Source organism: Budorcas taxicolor, chromosome 22 (assembly GCF_023091745.1).
Source record: "Budorcas taxicolor isolate Tak-1 chromosome 22, Takin1.1, whole genome shotgun sequence".
NCBI classification, from domain to species: domain Eukaryota; kingdom Metazoa; phylum Chordata; class Mammalia; order Artiodactyla; family Bovidae; genus Budorcas; species Budorcas taxicolor.
Window position 1 is genome coordinate 59,369,855 of NC_068931.1, and position 19,291 is coordinate 59,389,145.

A 19,291-nucleotide genomic window follows, 5' to 3' on the forward strand; every position below is an offset into this window, starting at 1 on the left:
TTTGACCCCTGAATTAATTTCTAACATTTTCACTGGAGTACCCAAGAGAGCTGTGGTCATGGGCAGTCTGGGGTAACTACTCATATCATCAAAACCTCCCAGAGGCATGCTTGCGTGAGTCCTCAAGACCTGCTCTAGGAAACAATCTGCTTTAGTTTCAGACAATGATGTTTTGACACTGCACCCAAATGGGAGATTGGGTCATTTAGCACTCTAAGGATTATTCCACAGCTACAGACAACATCCCAAACCCCGACATGCCAATAAAAGGCATAACACAAGACCCCATAAAAGGAAGACACAAAGGCTGGATAGAATAGACACGGCAAATGCTTACCTGATAGCGGACAAGTTCCAGCAGAGTTGCAGGCAATTTGTGATTGCTTGGTAAATGTTCAGCAGCTTGTGGCGCCTACATCTGAATTTAAGATAAGAAAATACTATGATGTGAAATATGCAGGAAGCCTGTCTCACCCAGTCTTCACTCTAGTTTATAGGGTGTGTTTTGCTCATTCATTTTTATGGAAGTTTTGTCTGAGTTTATTCTTGAGCTATGGTGGAAGGACAAAAGAGCCTGCCTGGTTATTTTCTTCTTTGGTATTACAAAATGTAGGCACTGAAATTTAAATTCACTTTTAGTATAGCTAAGTCAGCCCCACGGATGTATAGACTGTTTCCAAGGTATACTTTAGATCTAGCTGGGAAATAAAACATTGAAAGTGTTTTATAAGATGTGATGATAGAATCATAAAAATTATTCTTAAGATAGTGTCAATTCTCTAGATGAGAAATTTGGGAGATATTTTCTTACCTCTGTTGTATAATGGATGTTTATCACAGGTTAGAAGAACAAGAGTTCTACTAAACTTATTTGAGCGATTTGGTCTGTCTTTCTGGAAATGTTTGCAGCCTCAAAGTTTGAGAAGTGTTTCACGTTAGTTAGAAATCTGAGATGCCGGACTTCTACTTTTGGAAAGATGTAACAGAAGTGCCTTCTCCTATTGTTCCGCCTAAGGACAACTAGAAACTCTAGATGTTTTGTTTAACAAGCACAAGAAGACTTTGAGAGGTGGAGGGAAGTCAGATCACCTAGGAGTCTTGGGTCCCAAGAAATGACACAGTGGTGAGCTTCTTGGCGTTTTGGTCTTGTGTAACCTAGATCACCATGAACTGCGAACTTCCACATGTTCAAGCTGGTTTTAGAAAAGGCAGAGGAACCAGAGATCAAATTGCCAACATCCGCTGGATCATGGAAAAAGGAAGAGAGTTCTGGAAAAACATCTATTTCTGCTTTATTGACTATGCCAAAGCCTTTGACTGTGTGGATCACAATGAACTGTGGAAAATTCTGAGAGATGGGAATACCAGACCACCTGACCTGCCTCTTGAGAAACCTATATGTAGGTCAGGAAGCAGCAGTTAGAACTGGACATGGAACAACAGACTGGTTCCAAATAGGAAAAGGAGTGCGTCAAGGCTATATATTGTCACCCTGGTTATTTAACTTATATGCAGAGTATATCATGAGAAACACTGGGCTGGAAGAAGCACAAGCTGGAATCAAGATTGCCAGGAGAAATATCAATAACCTCAGATATGCAGATGACACCACCCTTATGGCAAAAAGTGAAGAGGAACTAAAAAGCCTCTTGATGAAAATGAAAGAGGAGAGTGAAAAAGTTGGCTTAAAGCTCAACATTCAGAAAACGAAGATCATGGCATCTGATCCCACCACTTCATGGGAAATAGATGGGGAAACAGTGGAAACAGTGTCAAACTTCATTTTTTTTGGCTCCAAAATCACTGCAGATGGTGACTGCAGCCATGAAATTAAAAGATGCTTACTCCTTGGAAGGAGAGTTATGACCGACCTAGATAGCATACTCAAAAGCAGAGATGTTACTTTGCCAACAAACGTCTGTCTAGTCAAGGCTATGGTTTTTCCTGTGGTCATGTATGGATGTGAGAGTTGGACTGTGAAGAAAGCTGAGCGCCAAAGAATCGATGCTTTTGAACTGTGATGTTGGAGAAGACTCTTGAGAGTCCCTTGGACTGCAAGGAGATCCAACCAGTCCATCCTAAAGGAGATCAGTCCTGGGTGTTCATTGGAAGGACTGATGCTGAGGCTGAAACTCCAATACTCTGGCCACCTCATGCGAAGAGTTGACTCATTGGAAAAGACCCTGATGCTGGGAGGGATTGGGGGCAGGAGGAGCAGGGGATGACAGAGGATGAGATGGCTGGATGGCATCATGGACTCGATGGACATGAGTCTGAGTGAACTCCGGGAGATGGTGATGGACAGGGAGGCCTGGTGTGCTGCAGTCCATGGGGTTGCAAAGAATCGGAACCGACTGAGCGACTGAACTGAACTGAACGTAGATCTGGGGCTGGAGAAGCAACTCAGAAACATGGATGAGATGAGCTATTTGAAAAGCTCCAACAAAAGCCTGCTCTCTCAAGCCAACACACCACAAAAGAGACAGCCCAGCAAGAGAGAGAACTTGTAAGCAATCACCCTTCCTACCTCCACAGCACCCAGCCATGATGAGCGACAGAGAGCCTGCCTCCTCCTCACCGCTGGATGTGGTCAAGAAAGCCTCATGGAGAAGCAGGAATTTCACCACTGCCCAACGCTAACAAAACCAGTCCCTCTCCACTACCCCAGCACCTCGACCCTAGGTAAAAAGAAAGAAAGAAAGAAAGAAAGAAAGAAAGAAAAAGTACTCCTGGCCAGGTGTCGGCTGAGGTCTAGTGAGGAGCCAGAACTGTCAGCCCTCTTCCCACCCCACTCCAAACCCCCTTGGGCCATAGGTTCTGGACTTCCACCCTCACTGGTAGTAAACCCTCCCCTTCCTCCCCCAATCCCCTGATGGAGGGGTGTCACGGGAAGCCAGACCAAAGAGAAGATAAAATGAGACTCGGAGTTCCATACTGCACACCCTTACAGAGAATCAGGAAAATCGCAACTTAGATGAGCACGAGATAGTCAGCAAGCAGCAATGCCAAGGTGGAGGAGAGCTCAGGGTTCTGTGATGAAATCTGCAAAGCAAGTGCTATGAAAGGGTTTCAAAGAGCGATTACAAACACACTGGAAACGTGGGAAAACCAGTAGAGAATTTGGAAACATAAAGAAGAACCCCACGGGATATTTGAGAAGTGGAAAGTACAACTGAAAATTTACAAACACATTGGATGGGCTCAAGAGTAAAATAAGACAAGAGGAAGAATTAAAGGTCATGAAGGACAGAAGGATCTAGCCCATCTGAAAAACAGAAAACATACAGGAAAAGTGAATGAGCGGAACTCTGGGGACTTGATGGACTCTAAGAAACATCTAACATTCACGTCACTGGAGATGCAGAAAGTAGGGAGAAAGATTTGGCTGAAAAATGTTCAAAGAAATGACATCTTAAAACCTCCACAGTTTGGTTCCACAGTGACCTTAAATTTAGTTGCCTACACTTTTTATACCAAAGGAGAAAATAACCAGATGAAAAGAACTCTTCTCTTTTCCCTTACATGACAAATAGCTGAGTTAAACAGGTTGTTCCAATTGCATTTGTTTCTTTTGAAGTTAGCCTCAGCCTGTTTCAGTCATAACATTCTCATGGTGTTCTTTCTGCTGCCTAAGCCCCATTAATTCAAGATGAGCTATGCTTATGGGATACATGTAAATAAAGTGTAAGTCTGTTGATAGGCAATATTATAGAAATTTAAATGGATTTGGAAATACAAGAAAAAAAATTTAAACAGAAAACCCAAGGCAGAAGTCACGGTCTGGAAATAAACATGACCTATGGCTCAGAAAAGCAAGCTGAAAATTTAGAAGAGCGACAAAACAAATATGAGCTTTTTATTTCTACAGTATCAGATAAATGTCTTTACATACCTTTTACACTTTTGACCAGTTGGTTGGATGTTCTGTAGAGCAACTTACTGAAAAAGCTTGCTAAGGAGAAGATAATAAGCACAAATAAACAACAATCATCATCATCTGAGTTTTTCCTATTATCAGGTACTGTTTTAAGTACTTTTATTTACTTAGTCCTTGCAATAACCCTATGACATACTATTATTATCCTATTTTATGGGTGAATAAAACGAGGCAGAAAAAGGTTAGGAAAGTCAGCCATGATCATAAAGCTGGTAAGTGCCAGAGCTGGTAACCCAGGCAGTCTGACTCCAGAGACTGCAAATATAACTAGTAAGATTATAGTACCTTGAGAGAATCAAGGAATATGGATGCACAAAAATGTACCAGAGAGCATTTTTAGGAACTCCTGAGTTCCCTGAGCCATACAGCACATTCCCATCGGCTATATAGGAATACAGATCCACTTGCTTAACAGAGACTTATTGGACACTTTCCTAAGAAGATCATGACCTGAATATATCTCTCTCTCGGTCTGTGTGTGTGTGTATACATATCTATACACACACATAACTGAATCCCTTGGCTGTACACTTAAAACCAACAAGACTGTAAACCAACTATACCCCAATAAAGTTAAAAAAATCAAATCACCCTTAAAGAAATAAAAGGGAAATTTAAGGTGAAAAAAAACTTAAAAAAATGACTCTAATGAGCATGATGAATAAAGCTAAGTAATTTTTTAAAAAAGAAACTTTAACCATATGATAATCTCTATGGAAAAATTATATGTATGAAGTACAATGGGAATACAAATATAAGAGAAATGAATTCTGGTGAATTACAGATTCAGAGAAAATGACAATAAAGATACGACATCTGATGTGTGTCCTGTGATATCTGCTGATTAGATGGACAAGAAGAGTTTTTCTAACAGAATAACACATCAAAGGGCACAAAGGCTTTAAAATCCTTGACGTATTTTTAGAATCATAAATGACAGTGTCGTAATAGTATGACAGAAATACAGGGAGCATCTGAGTCAGGGGAAAAGGTTGGAGATGAAGTACAGGTTGCAGGCACTTATTCAGTGAAGGGGCCAGTGTCTCTGATGAGCAATTCGATCTTGATTCTTTCAGCAGTGGTTGGAAAGGTCATTTGTGACAGTACAAAATAGAATACCGCAGTCTGCAGGTCCAATCTGGCTCACCACCTGTTTCTCTGCAACCTGCGAGCTAAGAATAGCTTATATGCATTTAAAGGGGTTTTTCAAATGGGAAGAAGAGTAATATTTTGTGTCATGTGAGATTTAATTCCAGCGCCTGTAATGAAAGGCTTACTGGAAAACAGCCATGCCTGTGTGTTCACACACTGTCTATATCTGCGCTCACGTCACACTGCAGGGTTGAGTAGTTATGACAGGGACTGTATAGCCACAAAGCCTAAGAGATTTATCATCTGGCCTTGTGTAAAAGGATAAAGGCTGACACGAGGCAGAGAAGAAACCGAACTCAGGACAAGTGTTGTAAGAAAGTTATTGAGATGCTTATGGTAATTGGAGCTTGTAACAGGGCAAGTGGCAAGGTGGGCTGGGGGAACCATGTAATTGAGAAGCTTCTAAGTAGCACAGTCATCAAGCTCTCTTGATGGATTGATCAAAAAGATGAGGGAAAGCGCTGCCTCTATGGTGACAAAGGACGCATAGATAGACATGGCACGGATCACAAATTCATATTTCCCTTGTGGCCCGCTGGTAAAGAATCTGCCTGCAGGGCGGGAGACCTGGGTTTGATTGCTGGGTTGGGAAGATCCCCTGGAGGAGGGAAAGGTTACCCACTCCAGTATTCTGGCCTGGAGACGGTATAGTCCACGAGGTCGCAAAGAGTCGGACATGACTGAGCAACTTCCACATCACGAACGTATAGATAGACAAAGCCAAATTAAAGACGGCAGGAAGAAGGGCAGATTAAGGAAAAGGAAGAAGATGAATTTAATTCTGTACGTGGTAAATGCAGAGTCTTTGGGGAGGCATCTTTCTTTACCTTTTACTCTTTGCATACCAGCTGAATCAGGAATTACTGACCAAACGTGCCTATCTTTGTTGTCCCTCTCTCAGTTATAAAATCTTGTCACCTGCAGGCTGGGGTCTGCCAGGGCTTGTCCACTGATAGCTTTTCTTTGTATCAGGAGTCTGTCCATCCCCTGAATCGAGGTGACCAGGTGCACAGAAAGCTGGGGTCTCCACACTGAGCCCTGTCCACTGCGGGCTGGCATCAAGCAACTGGTTTTCGGTCCCCTCTCCATGGAGCTGGGGCGGGTGCAGCCACGAATGAACATGCTGAGTACGGATTCTGATCAAACCTGACTGAGTACCTCACTCACCTCAGGTGCCCCCTCTGGGCTGTGCCACACCTGGGGTTCTGCATCTCCCTGGAACCCCAAGTTTTCGGCTGAATGATACCAAACACCAAGAATGCTCTGTATAATTAGTGTCTCCTCCATTTTGATTCAGCTTCAGCATTGTTTTCCCTGTTTTGCTCAGTTATTCACACCAAATAAGTACTTTTCCAGTGATTACTATAGGTAGCTACATTTTAGCTTCGACGTGACTGTGCAACTCAGGAATCAGAGAAGCCTTTCTGGCCCAGCCTCATCTCCCCAGCCTGGGTGGAAGCCTCCCCGCCCTGTGCTCTTCACTCTCAGTGTCTTTATTCGGCCGCACTTGTCTGTCTCTCCCATCAGACGGTGCACCCCTTTAGGCGAAAGATGAACCCTTTCCTGTCCTCAACCCCCAACAGGTCCTGACAAGTAGACGCTTTCCTTTTCCCCCCTAGAATTAGTAGCAACAACAAATCATATCTAAAGTTCTCTTTGGGTTGACTGCAGATCCAGCTCTGAGATAAGCATGTTGCATGCACCCACTCATTCAGCTCTGAACAAGAACCTTACGATACAGGTATGTTTATTATTTTCAGTTTAGCTATGGGGGAAGCGATGTTCCAGTGCTGGCACCCTTAAGCAACATGCCAGAATGTCTCACTTGTTATGCTACTCCAAGAAATGGATGGATGCAAAGGAGGATGGACAGACAGGTCTCCCTGGGAACATAATTGCTGAAACATATAGGATATGTACAAACTTACGAAATAAATGATGATGAAAATATATGCTTCATCTTTCTAATGCACTTTCTAATTCCCTGGTGGCTCAGACGGTAAAGCGTCTGCCTACAATGCAGGAGGCCAGGGTTCGATCCCTGGGTCGGGAAGATCCCCTGGAGAAGGAAATGGCAAACCACTCCAGTACTGTTGCCTGGAAAATCCCATGGATGGAGGAGCCTGGTAGGCTACAGTCCATGGGGTCGCAAAGAGTCGGACACGACTGAGCGACTTCACTTTCACTTTCTAATGCACTTACAGTAGGGAATGTGAAATGTACACACAGAATCATTACAGAAGTTAGAAAGTGATAAGAATAAATTAGAAAGGTATGTGTAAAATGCTAACAGTCAGATTGAAGCTACTTCCAACACAGGCAATTAAGAAAGGCTTGATGCCACTCACTGCTTCTTCAATTATTCATCAACAAAGGTGAATCCACTGCACAGTATCAACTGAGTATATGCTGGAGATAAAATGTAGTGAGTTTCTGAACACTTGATTGTTAAAAACAAGACAAAATTACTATTTCTAAGTGGCTAGAAAGCAACTTATTTCTTGTGACTTCCAAGGTCGGAAAAGTCAATTTCAAAATAAGGCTGAATGAGGGGGAAAAAAAAAGAAAAGCCAATTTCCTCTTTGCTCTCAGGAACCACTTTAGTGAGTGCTTGCAGCTTTGGAGCTATGAGCCCTCATTTCTGCAGTTTAAGGCAGCCCTAAACACTGGTAAAATAAGCCACAGCTTCTGATGTGCAGGCTCACCGTATTCTGCAAAGGTTCCCTTCCTGGTGTTAATCAGTGGGGGTGGAGATGGCAGACTTCTGGCAGACTATGTCAACTGATTGTTTTTTTCCTGTTGGTTTATTTATCAGTGTGCTCGAAAAAGGACAAAGGGGGGATAACGGACTTGTGCTTTGAGAACCGAGGGCAGGATTGATGGGGATTCCTGATGGGAAAAGAAAAGTAGTCACAGAGAGGAGAAGGGAATACAGACCGGCCCGCAGAGCCTGGGCCGAGCACCTCCCCACAGGCGCGGCACCGCGCCTCTAGGACACGCTGTCCAACCCGTTTCCGTATTTCTCTTCTGCACTGTTAGGAGTGCCCAGTCGTGTCCGGCTCTTTGCCACACTTTGGACTGTGGCCCGCCAGGCTCCTCTGTCCATGGGATTCTCCAGGCAAGAATACTGGAGTGGGCTGCTATTTCCTCCACCGGGGGATCTTCCTGATCAGGGATCCAACCCGCACCTCTTCCGTCTCCTGCACTGGCAGGCGGGTTCTTCACCACGAGCGTGATGCAGTCTTAGAGTCTCTGACACTTGCTCGGGCTCTGCAGCCTCTTGCTGGGTAACTGGGAGCGCTGGGCCAGTGCTGAGGGGACACTTGCTCAGTGATCTGGAGTGGCAGACCAGAGAAGGACAAGCGGCAGCCTGGACCAAGGGTGCTTCCCTGGGATGCTGAGTGACACAGCATCCCTGACCTCGTGGTCTTGCGGGAGGCAGTGGGGGAGTCTTGCCATTATATTTGCACATTAAAGGAAATGATGGGCCAGCACTTCAGTTCCCATAAATGAAGATGATAAATTCTCTGCTCTCAAAGAACTCACAGTTCTGGGTTTTGATGAATGAGTAGAACTCAAGCTTGTTCAGGCAGGTAGGAAAGAATGAGGAAAGGCAAGAAGGTGGAAAATCCCCAAGCATGAAATGTTTCTTCTTTTTTAACTGGAAAAAGAAAAGGTTTTTCTCTGTTCCAAAAAACTTACTTAAAATGTACTTTTGGAAACTAATCCATTTATAAACGGGACTTCATGAATAGATCAGAAGAACAAAGTACACCAAGGCTTCACAGATGTACGGCAAGAGAGATTTCTGCCTGAGAATGAAAACGGGAACAGTTATTTTCAGTTCCTAGTTAGCAATCAGAAATGAGCTACCACGTTTTAATCCCATAAAAATTCATCATTAGTAAGCATCATTTATAGACTGTCTGGGGCTTCCTCGATGCCTCAGGAGTAAAGAATCCGCCTGGAATGCAGGAGGCGCAGGCTTGATTCCTGTGTTGGGAAAATCCTCTAGAGGCTGAAGTAGCAACCACTCCAGTATTCTTGCCCGAAGAATCCCAAGGATGGAGGAGCCTGGTGGGCTACAGTCCAAAGGGTGACAAAGAGTCAGAGATGACAGCATGTACCCAAAGACCGTTTAACTACAAATATCTTGTTTAATTGACTCATGATTATAGCAGATATTGCCTTTTTATTAATCTACAAAATTTTAAAGGCCCTTCTAATGTTAAAAGCAATAAAAACATAAATAGAATGAGAAACGTCTTCAGTTCAGTTGCTCAGTCATGTCTGACTCTTTGTGACCCCATGGACCGCAGCACGCCAGGCCTCCCTGTCCATCACCAACTCTCGGAGCTTGCTCAAACTCATGTCCATTGAGTCGGTGATGCCATCCAACCATCTCATCCTCTGTCGTCCCCTTCTCCTCCTGCCTTCAATCTTTCCCAGCATCAGGGTCTTTTCCAATGAGTCAGCTCTTTGCATCAGATGGTCCAAGTATTAGAGTTTCAGCTTCAGCATCAACCCTTCCAATGAATGCTCAGGACTGATATCGTTTAGGATGGACTGGTGGGATCTCCTTGCAGTCCAAGGGACTCTCAAGAGTCTTCTCCAACACCACAGTTCAAAAGCATCAATTCTTTGGTGCTCAGCTTTCTTCACAGTCCAACTCTCACATCCATACATGACTACTGGAAAAACCATAGCCTTGACTAGATGGACCTTTGTTGGCAAAGTAACGTCTGCTTTTTAATATGCTGTCTAGGTTGGTCTTACAAATGTAAGAAATGTCTTACCTTTATAAAATATCACCTTTAACAATTTTAAAAGTATTTGCGTAGATACAGTTTTTATGCTGCTTGAAGGCTGACTCCTTGGAAAAGACCCTGCTGCTGGGAAAGATTGATGGCAGGAGGAGAAGGGGATGACAGAGAATGAGATCCCTTGGATGGCATCACCAGCTCAATGGACATGGGCTTGAGTAAGCTCCAGGAGACGGTGAAGGACAGGAAAGCCTGGTGTGCTGCAGTCCATGGGGTTGCAAAGAGTTGGATACAACTTAGTGACTGAACAACAACTCATTATATTATCTCAAGCTCCTTGCAAGATACGCTGGGCAAGTGACAGCTCCATTTTTCAAAAGAGGAAACAAAGTTATAGAGATTAAAAGATTGGCTGGAGACTACAAAACCACTTGCTGATTTTTATCTCCCAATTCCTAATCCAGACCTCTTGCTAGTATCTCAAAATGCCTCTCTTGTGTCTATAATAATCCCCAGGTTTAGAGTCCCCTGCATAAAAGATCATGCCTAATACTTAATCTGATCACTCAGAAATTGGAATTGATTATACTTTTAAAGAAATCAAGTGTTCACCAGTCACTTCTAGCAGTTTGATAATTCTGGGAGGCAAGCTGTGAAAGAATTAATTCGTTGGGGTGAGGTCTAACAAATCTATTTTTTTATATTCCATACTCAGTAGGGTTTGACATGATTTATTATTTACACATAGAAGGAGAAACCACACATTTTAAAACACTGCCTTTAGCCAAAGCAAGAATGTTAGCCTCAATTTTTCCAGTTATATTGTAATACAGATGAAATCAATATCTCCAGTGGCTGAGAACAAAGAAGGGGAAATGTAAACTGAGACTGACTTAACAAAGGAAATGAATGTAATTATGTTGATAAGATAACCCCCACACTGGGAAGAAACCTGTCAGGTAAATTATCTCATCAGCACTCCAGTCTGATGAGTATTGTGACAATACTCGGAGCAACATGACCTATGCCAATTAGGGCCACTGTTCCACAGCAAAGAAATATTATTGCTGTATTTTTTAAAAAGAGGAAATAATGTTGGATAGAGGAAAAAAGCGGATGAAAGGCACAGTCGCAGAGGCCGCATGTAAATGAGCAGAGGATACTGCCTGTTTTGGGCTTCCCCAGTGGCGCAGGGTAAAGAATCTGCCGCCGTGCAGGAGACACAGGTTCGATCCCTGGGTCGGGAAGATCCCCCTCCAGCATTCTTGCCTGGAGAATCCCATGGACAGAGGGTCCTGGTGGGCTACAGTCCCTGGGGCCACAAGCAGTCAGACACAACTGAGGCACTAAACAGCAAGGCTGCATATTTAGAAACAGTCGCTTTTTAGTCGGGGATATTCTCTTCTTGGAAGTAGTGCTCTTGAGAAAGAGAAAATACGTGCTTTTCGTAAATATATGAGTCTGTTTGACAGGTACACAAGGGTATCAATCTCCAACACAGAGGATGAGCTAAGAAGAAAAATACAATAAACTTTCTTATTTACAGATGGCTCCCCCCTCCCAGGGCCTACGAGTGGTGCAGTGGTAAATAAAACCCACCTGCCGGGGCAGGAGCCTCGAGAGACCCGGGTTCCATCCCTGGGCCAGGAAGGTCCCCTGGGCAGGAAATGGCAACCCACTCCAGTCTTCTTGCCTGGAGAATCCCAGGGACAGAGGAGCCTGGCGGGCCACAGTCCCCGGGGTTGCAAAGAGTCAGACACGACTGAGTGACTCACACGCGCACACAGCCCTCCCAGGCAGAGACCACGCCCAGCATCTCTGTATCACAACACCCTCACCTAAGAGTGTGCATTTAGTAGGCACTTGGTAAGTAATTCTGAATGCAGGCATCAAGTGTTCTGGTAGGCTGAATTTTCTGACTCACAAAGGTTCGTATTATGAACCCTGTGTGGATTGCTGTTTTTAAGGAGTCGTCAGGGTCCATGAAACTGCATTTAATCCCTAAGCATTTCTGACCTTTTTAACACTTGAAATATTCATAAAAATCTCCAGAATCACTCACTGTCTCAGGGTTGCCTTAGGGATGATAAGTGAGTGTACGGCGCTAAGATTTCTTTTTTAATGTTTGTACTCTCTACAAGTTAATAGAGTCTTAGGCTAGATTATTAAGTTACCTACAAAAATTTATAGGTTTTATCTATAAGCCAGTTTAGATTTGAATGAAGTGTTGGCTAAAGCATTATTTCTGAACAAGGAGTGTTCTACATATGATATCTGGGTTTCCTGACTTTTTTCTCAGTCATGTGACTCTTTTGATTTCATTTTTTTTTTTTTTTTGCATAAGAAGAAACTGCCAGGAGTGACTCATTCACTTACTGGCTAGATTCTTACTGAGCCCACTTTACGTGCTAAAGGTAGCAGCAGTGAACAAAAATAGCCCCTACCTCCACTGGGCTAACTTTCGCATTTAAAAAGGTAAATAGTAAATAAATAAATGGCCAGAATATGTAGTTTGCCAGAGGAAAGTAAAGTGAAGTGGGGAAAGTAAAGTGAAGTGGGGAAATACGGTGTGTATGATGGAAGGGGGTGCAACTTTAAATAAGACAGCCTGCGAAGACTTCACTGAGGTGCTCCCTGAGCTCAGACCCCAAGAAGCAAGGCAGCGGGACCATGCAAACAGATGGGGTAAGAAAGCTGCAGGAAGATGGGTCAGAGGATGCGGAGGTGTGGAGCTGTGAGCATGCCTGGGGTGTGTTTAAGAAACAGGAGGAGGCCAGTGAACGGGGGCAGAGAGGCCGAGGAGGAGGATGGGTGTGGAAAACAGGCTTAGGGGATGAATGGATGGAGAAATGTACACAATGGAATGCGATCCAGCTTTCAAAGAGAAGGGAATCCTGCCGTATGTGACGACCAGGATGAACTGGGAGAGCGTTATGCCAAGTGAAACAAGCCATTCACAGAAAAATATGGCATGGCTCCACTTATATGACGTATCAGAATAATCAAACTCATAGACACAAAGAAGAGAATGGTGGTTGCTGGGGACTGGGGGGAGGAGGGAATGCAGAGTTTTTGTTCGACAGCTATGAAGCGTCAGTTATGCGAGATGGATAACTTCTCGAGATCTAATGTGTGACACAGTACCTGTGGCCAACAATACTGCATTGGGCGCTTAACAAATTCGTGAGGCTCATGCTGTGATATTACCACACACGCAACATGGCAGACGGACACTTTTGGAGGTGATGGAAATGTCTGTCACCTTGATTGTGGTGATAACTTCATGGGTGTATGCATAGGTTAAACTTAAACTGTATAAATATTGTAGCTTCTTGTATATAATAAAGCTGCTTTAAAATGTTCAAGGGTATTATTTGCATACTTTAACTCACATATTGCAGTAGAAGGGAATGAGAAGGTGAAATCAGGTCTAAGTAGGTATGTATATTCAATGTGGAGAATAAACGAGTTTCTATCCGATGCCTTCTATTTTTTTTTTTTTTTTCTAAAAAGCAGAGCTAGATAAAACTGCTAAGAATATGGAGTAGGATGGATTGTGGAATTTGGAATGTTCCAGAGAATAAGGAAAGTTAGAAACAGTCATTTTGGAGATGGGAGGATACCTTAAATAGTACTCCAGTTGGATTGTCAAGAGAGTGAAAAGTCCATTACAAGCCAGGGGAACCTGATAGACTGGAAGTAATATTCCTTTTCATGTGACTTTCTCCAGAAGCATTCAGAAAATGACAACTGTGCTCAGGCATGGAAGAAAGTGCTAATTCACTCAGGACTGGATGAGAAGAAGACAGAAAGAAATTAGGATTTCAACAGGAGTGATGCTGCAAATCTAGGTCCTGGCTTCTGATTGGATCGGGTGAGAAATGACGCAAGTCGGTAACAGGAATTGGTAAGAAACAGGTCAGTGGCCTGATGGCTCAGAGAGTGGAGGATGATCACAAGGGAGTTGCTGGGGCAAGGAAGCCGGAATGAACCAGAAAACGAGAGAAGAGACGTGGTCAGGGGGAAAGCTGGCTGAATCAGTGGCTTTGAAAGTGGAGCATTGTTTGTGATGGATTATTTGTGATGGCGAGATCCAAGGCGTGGCCATGGGAGTGGATTGTCCAAGTGAAGGAGAAGATGATTGGAGAAGAGGTGAGAGAATCAGGCAATAGAGGGAAAGCAGACGTTCCCCGTCTTCATGGCTTTATAATGAGAAACATGGCAAGGTTACATTTCAAAGGAATGGTTCACAGGTGCCTAAGAAAGACATTCCTTGGCAAAAGGGTTTCTTTTTTTCAAAAGATTTATTAATTTCAAATGGGTCAGAGAAAGAATTTATGATGTTCATAAATAAAGAATTTATACATGTTTCCTAAATAAATGCTCTAAGAAAAGAGAGGGCGGGTGCCTATTGTCAAGAAGAAGCTTGGGTAATTTTGTCAAAGGAAGGGAGCCCCAAGGCCATGTTGGTCAGCTGATAGCAAAGGGCAATTTAAAAAATACATCTTAGCCAAGGTGTATATGTTTATTTAAAATAAAGCTTTGCTCTTTGTTAAAATCTCCCCCATGAGCCTTACTAAAAAATATAATTCTAAAGTAATACTTACATAGATCACTTTTTAAGGAAAATTGATAATTAACTGTGGATCTTGTAAAGGAAGAAAATCTAAGCACAGCCAAAGCGATGTGATAATCAGTTTTTGTCCCAGTTTTATAAATGATGCCTGGTATTATAAATAAAAATGACTCAGTCTAGAAATATCTATCTAACTGTCCACATAACTCAACAAAAAAAATTATGTTTTTTTGGAGAAAGCACAGGCTTTTATATATAATACATCTCTGAAACTCAGTTATAGCTGCGTATCTGAGCAATACAAGAGATATATAAGCCAAGAAAGGATTCTATTTCAAATGAATTAAAACAGTAGTGCAGACCTTAGTGCCACTCCTCGCCCAGCTCTCTCCTCATTGCAGAAGCATGTGAACTTATGGTTCCTAGGTCAAGTTCATGTACTTGTCAATATTCCACAGAAAAGGGGGAAGGAAAGTGGAGGACTCATAGGGATCACAGGTGACAAACACATCATTCTTCTCCTGGACTCTCCGAAGAAGCTACCTGCTGAATCTCTAATGGCTATCATGCCAGGCAAGGCCTACTCTAGCGACAGAGAAAGTCCTGATAAAGGCAAACTTAGGAAGAGTATGAAAAGGCAGAGACGTCACTTTGCTGACAAAGGTCTGTATAGTCAAACTATGGTTTTTCAGGAGTCACGTATGGATGTGAGAGCTGGACCATAAAAGAAGGCTGAGCGCTGAAGAGCTGATGCTTTAGAACTGTGGTGCTGGAGAAGACTCTTGAAAGTCCCCAGAAGAGCAAGGAGATCAAGCCAGTCAATCCGAAAGGAAGTCAACCTGGACACTCACTGGAAAGACTGATGCCGCGGCTGCAGCTCTAGCCCCTTGGCTGCCTGACGTGAAGAGCTGCCTCATTAGGAAGGACCGGGAAGTTAGCAAGAGTGAAGGCGAAAGGAGAAGGGGGTGACAGAGGATGAGATGGTTGGATGGCATCACCAGATCAATGGACATAAATGTGAGCAAGCTCTGGGAGATAGTGAAGGACAGGGGAGCCTGGCGTGCTTCAGTCCACAGGGTCACAAAGAGTCGGACACGATTTAGCGTCTAAACAACGAGAGGATTCAAATTAAAACCCACATAGCCAGAAATTATTTCTTGTTCAGAAAGAAGGAGGATTTTGATGACACACTTGTTATTAAACATTCCCACTTGAAAATTTTCTATTTCAAGTCCAACTCAAGAAGAGTTATTTACCAAAACATTTCCCCATGCATATCATCTTTAAATAAACTTCCTTTGGGCATGTTCAGTGTATTTCTTCAGTTCAGTTGGAAGAAACTGATTCTGACTCCCCAGTGAGCAAAAGACTTTCAGTGGAAAGACATTTCTACTGTACCTGTTCACAGAGTAGCTGGAAAGCTAACCCATGGCAAGGACAAAAATCCAAAATGCTCATGACTTTCAGAAAGCAACACGATGGACTTTTTCTCTCAACCTCCCTGCCAAACAAGCCCCTCCACCTGTTTGTTCTTTCAGTGCAACTCTAAGGATATTTTCAAATTCCCAGGAATGGGATCTGCTTGTCCCACCATGGGTCATAACAAGTGTCTGTCATTACAAACACCGTCCATGACTCTCTTAGTTTGCTGGGGCTGGCTAGAAGAAACTGTAACAGACTAGGGAGCTTAGCAGAAATTTATTCTTCCCAGTCTGGAGGCTAGGAGTCCAAGATTAAAGTGTCAGGAGGACTGGTTCCTTCTGAGGTCTCTCTCTCGGCCTGCAGGTGGGCCCCTTCTCACTGCGTCCTGGCACCATCTCTGTGAGCTTCCCACCCCTGGCCTTTCCATGTGTCCAGGTTTTCTCTTCTTATAAGGATACCAATCAGCTAGATTAGGGCCCACTGTAATGACCTAATTTTAACTGAGTTACCTCTTCAAATACCTTATATCCAAACGCAGTCACATTCTGAGTCCCTTGTGGCTAAGCTAGTAAAGAATCCACCTGCAATGTGGGAGACCTGGGTCCGATCCCTGGATTGGGAAGATCCCCTGAAAGGGAAAGGCTACCCATTCCAGGATTCTGGCCTGAAGAATTCCATGGACTGTATAGTCCATGGGGTTGCAAAGAGTCAGACACGACTTAGCGACTTTCACTCCACAAACGCACTTACAGGCATGGCCAGAAATCACGTTTATCAGCTGTCTGGGCTTCCCTGAGCCCAGGCAAACCAACATAACATCAGGCATCACAAGGACTAATCTGGGCGGAGAAAGCCATTCTGAGAAGAGAAATTGGAAATGACTAATAAAAACAAGTAAAATATTTTAAAGTCGTTAGTAATCTAAGAGGGCTTCCCTGGTGGCCCAGATGGTAAAGTATCTAAGAAATGCAAATAAAGCCACTAGATGATCCTACTACACATTCAAAAGCCATATAAAGTCATGGATGGGAGAGGATGTGGAGCAGAGGGAATTCTCCTCCTCTGCTGGCCAGTGTAAACTGATGCTGGTGAGCACTTTTGCAACGTCTCATGGAAGTGGAAGAGTCCACGCCCCAGAAATTCCCCTTGTATGTATACAAACACAATTCACCCCTGTGTACAAAGAGATAAACAAGGTGTGTTCAAGGCAGTCATTTCTGGGATTGAACAAACAAATTCCCAAACAACCTAATTATCAATCAAGTGAATAATGACAAACTTTAATACCAGTGAAAATAAGTGGACAGGAGATGCACGTGTCAGCACAGACAGATCTCACTAAACTGAGCAGGAAGAGGAGGAGCTTAAGCAGCAGAACACGATATTATTTGCATAAAGTTTAAAAACATGCAAATCCAAGCTGCATGAATAACTTGGGAACGCAAACCTACATAGTAAAAATCTACTTAAGAAAGAACGTGTGAGTGCGTGTGAGTGTGCACGCTAAGTCACTTCAGTCACGCCCAACTCTTTGCGACCCCATGGATTCCTCTGTCCATGGGATTCTCCAGGCAAGAGCACTGGAGTGGGTTGCCATGCCCTCTTCAGGGGATCTGCCTGACCCAGGGATCGAACCCAGGTCTCCTGCATTGGCAGGCTGGTTCTTTACCATGAGAGTTGCCTGGAAAGCCCAAGAAAGAACATGGGGCATGATAAACGCCAGATTCTGGATGGTGAAAGGGCCGAGGAGCATGACAGAGTGGGGGACACCTGGAGCTTTAAGTCATCAGTACTGTTTCATTTCTCGAGCCGCATAGCACAAAGTATTCACTGTAATGTATTTAAAACCTCTGTATGTATTGAATTCATCATAGTAATTTTAGAAAAGATCCCTACCTTCACTCATAATTACAGAAGTGCAAATATTGCAGAAGGTTTAATTTCCCAGGAAAAAAAAATATTGATGTGGAAGCGCTCCTCTTTTGAGGCATTCCTTTTTCAGGCCGGATGAAGTGAATCAACACGCTGGCACTTCACAAAGCTTCTGACACAAAGAATCTTAATTTGCAGAGACCTAGCATACATGAAGAAAGAACAATTAATTCTAGGCATGAAGGTAATTATTCAAATCCAGTGCGCATTCCTAGCCCGTGACGAGCACAGAGCCTGGATCTGCACAACTTTTTCAGGAAACACATGAGCATAATGTAATGTGATGATGCATTTAACTGATTCACTAAAACAACATTTTTGAACTACACTCCGCTTAAAGAGCAGTAAGACTTTCCCGGATCAGTGTTGCAGGGCCTGTGCTGTATAGCCCAGGTGTCTGAGTTCAAAATAACCAGACAGCGGTGACCGCGCGCTGTGCTCTGTTCAGCGGCTCGGTCGTGTCTGGCTCTGAGACCCTCTGGACTGCAGCCCACCAGGCTCCTCTGTCCATGGATTCTCCAGGCCAGAAGACTGGGTTGCCGTTTCTTTCTCCAGGGGATCTTCTCGACCCAGAGATCGAACCCGGGTCTCTCTTCTGCATTGCAGATGGATTCTTTACCAGCTGACCAACCTGGGAAGGCCAAAAGTGACCATTTGCTTTTTAAAAAGATAATTATAATATTAAATAACTTAGGCTAAACAGAGAGAAAAAAGTAGTTTTATTCATGTGAGTAACTCATCTAACATTTAAAGGACGGTAAAAGCAAGGTGGGGTTCCCAGGTGGCTCAGTTGTAAAGAATTCAACTGCCAGTGGAGGAGACAGTGGTGAGATCCCTGGGTAGGAAAGATCCCCTGGAGGAAGGCATGGCAACCCACCCCAGTATTCTTGCCTGGAGAATCCCATGGACGGAGGAGTCTGGTGGGCTACAGTCCATGGGTTGCAAAGAGTCAGACACAACTTAGCTACTAAGCAACAACAACAACAAAAGGGAAGCTAAACCAACATTGCTGGGTACAGAGTAGGCATAAGAAATAGGTCTTATTCTCCCACGTTATAAATAAACTGAGCATTAGGTCAGATAAGTTATGTAATGCCAGACAGCCAGAAAGGAGCCAGATTGGAGTATGAATTCCATTCCTCTTCATTCTAAATCCCATACTCTTCTTCCTGGGAGACAGCTAGCTAATAAGCAGAAAAAGACGTAGACAGTTTCTCTTATGACATTTTTCAGATGACATTAGAGGAGACATTGCGTGTGTGTATTTAAGATTATGTGATTATAAAACTGATTTTAAAACCAGAGATGATAATCTCCTTCTTAACAAGGTTATTTGTGGGACAGTAAACAAACTCAGAATTTTTTTTTTTTTAAAAAGGGCAACATCAGACACATATCTGGCAAAGCACTAGCTTAGGCTGTAGAAGACCCCACCATACTGGACCCTGCCACTATCTGTGAGGCTGAGAACAAGACCCATGATCCTCTGTGAGGACAAAACTACTCAAA